Source organism: Nematolebias whitei, chromosome 1 (assembly GCF_014905685.2).
Source record: "Nematolebias whitei isolate Nwh7 chromosome 1, NemWhi1, whole genome shotgun sequence".
Taxonomy (NCBI): Eukaryota; Metazoa; Chordata; class Actinopteri; order Cyprinodontiformes; family Rivulidae; genus Nematolebias; species Nematolebias whitei.
In genome coordinates, this window is record NC_056498.1 from 21,896,121 (window position 1) to 21,898,762 (window position 2,642).

Consider the following 2,642-nt stretch of genomic DNA (forward strand, 5'->3'; position numbering starts at 1 on the left):
TCATGCGTGCACATCTGCTCACAGACTCATGTTCATGTTTGTGCTGATGTTCAATGTTTTATGTTATGAGTGCTTAGTGTATATTTAGTTGATGTTTTTCTTAGTTCATATCTTAGATGTTATTACTGTTTTTCTTATACATTTTATTGTTGGATGGAACTGGGACCCCGTGTACATAATTTCGCTCCACCACATGTACCACATGAGGTGCGAATGACAATAAAGAAACTCTGACTCTGACTCTGACTAAGTACTAATAAAAACAGTGCACCGAACAACAGCAGCACGGACATCTTTAAGTGAGCAGATGAGTATAAATGAGCACAGCAGCATGATATCAGCAAGATAGTCAGCAGTTCATATCAACAATCAAGTGGTGTTGCAGTGAACTTTTTCACAGTGATAATTCTGATTAGGGTTAGGGATTATGAGTCTAACAGAAAAAAAATATATAAAATTGTAAAATGTATTTTTTTATGGCAGGCTCACCATTATTATATGTATATAAATAAAAAATAGTTATTTCAGGACGATTTAAAGCAAAAAAATAGGGGAAATCTGACAATTTGCATTGCAAATAGCAGCGTTACCTAACCATCCAGGCGGCTCTGGGTTGCCAGGTAGTCTAGCTGACTATCACACTTTCTGATTATTTGCGAGTGTTAGCAAGAATAAAAACGAGCTATTTTATACGGTGCACAAAACAGACAAAGCTCTCGTATATTTGGACTTTATAAAAACTACTGATCGTGCATTGCATAAGCACTAACACAGTCGTATAAATACGATATATACCGCATATCTGGCAACCCCGCCTCCCTTTATGTTAGAAGCACAGCCAGACAGACAGGAGGAGGAAAAGGAGGAGGATGGAGATCCTGGAGGAGAAGTAACTCTCTTCAAAGCATCCGCTTTCGTCTTTTCCACCAAACACCGGAGCTTTAATGGAGAAAGGCGATGATGTAAGTCTGAAAATGTGAATTTTCACTTGGGGAAGCGGCTGCTACGGTCGATGCTGAGTTGGCTGTTTTCTTATTTTTTGGCTCTCGCTGAGGAGGAAGAAGAGGTAACTGCTATTCTCGGTAACAATGAGCAGTTAATACGCTTTATGTTCGTGCACCGACCATTGCACGGGCCGCTGCTTGTCCGCGCACGGCGAGTCCTCGGTGTCCAGTCAACAGTTTGCCGTGACACACTTCTAAAATCCCGTCTACAGAAGCCGCTTTCCAGCACATAGACGGACCCCACGCCCTTATGTTAATCGCTGCGAATTGACACGGTTGGAACTCTGTGCAATCCTGTCGTTTCCGTCTGACGCAGACATTGACCCGCTCACTGACGGAGTCATGGTTTACAAAAAGACAGCGACCAATGTGTGTCAACGAAGCGTGCCAGGACATAGACGGAGCCCACACACCGCTCCGTTATACGGCACTGTGGCTTTGTTTTAAGGGAGCGCTAAATAATAATAAAAATTAAAAAAAACACGCTACTTATAGAATTGAACGTAGAAAATAATCAATTCGTAGTATTAGATTGGTCATAAATGCATACTTGCCACAGGAACTAGACGTTACCTCACAGAGTGTCAGGTTATAGACGGATGTTTTGTAACGCTGCGGTGTCGGTTTGATCAGGGCTGACGCGAAGAAAAACTATAGCGTCGTTTTTAACGCTATTCTGCAAGACCTGTCAGGAAATAGACGAGCCCTGCTTTCGTTAGGTAGCAAAAGGAAAGAGGCCGGGGAACTTATCAGACAATTTTACTTTGTATTAAAATAAAACTTGAATTAGTTATTAAAAAAAAAAAAACATTTCCATGTGTTTGAGTAAATTTGTGCCAACATGTATGCAAATCTAATCTTGTAGTGGTGAATACATTGTAGATATGTTGCTCAAATAAGACTAAAACTATTAGATAATTTCATTTTCATTATAAAGATATAAAGAGACAATAAATGAATAACTGCAATTTGTTTTTGAGCAACCTCTCAGGTTCTTTTAGCTCTTAAACATTGATGGTTCCGATGTTATAAAGTCCCCATGGAAAGGTTATGATTAATTAATGTCTTACCTGTTCCAGATAGCTCTTTGAAAGACCTCATTTAGAGCAGGAGTTCTTAAACTTTTTGGGTTCAGGGACCCCCTCATAACCCTCATGTTTATTAAATAGTTTTCTTCAATTTGTCTCTTAAAATGCAATGGAAATATTTGTGTAACATAAATACTTGAGACCTGTTCTTTAATAGTGTTAATACAGTGTTTATACTTTTAAACATGGGGTATGTTTCATTCAAGACACACTTAATTAACACAGTTTTTTATTTTAACTTCCAAAGATTAGTTTTGAGGAAATTAACAGCATCAAAAACCACTTTAAAACTTTACCTATTCATGTAATGAACCTGAACAGAATCGTAACAGCAGTAGTCAGACCAAGCATGATCTCTAGGTCCTGCAGGAACCGGAGACTGACTGACTCCGGGGGGGGGGGGGGTGGGGGGGGGGGTCCTCCTCCCCCAGAAAAATTTGAATAAAGTAGATGTGATTTCCTGCACTGTATTTTAACCGGTTGTTAAACATCTACGTGCTTGTAAAAATATATATATGTATTTTTTAAATTTATTTTTTAGGGGGGGAGA

The 2,642-nt window shown here is 39.2% G+C and overlaps 1 protein-coding gene across 2 annotated transcripts in view; it reads left to right on the forward strand.

The window, feature by feature from the left end:
- The first annotated feature begins 824 nt into the window (after positions 1-824).
- Positions 825-2,642, forward strand: part of mfap3l (microfibril associated protein 3 like) — a 12,220-nt gene continuing 10,402 nt past the window's right edge. For both annotated transcript variants that reach the window (XR_005187074.1, XM_037683058.1), the window contains exon 1: positions 825-962. The gene's annotated coding sequence lies outside the window, so the exon portion shown is untranslated. The remainder of the gene's footprint in view (positions 963-2,642) is intronic.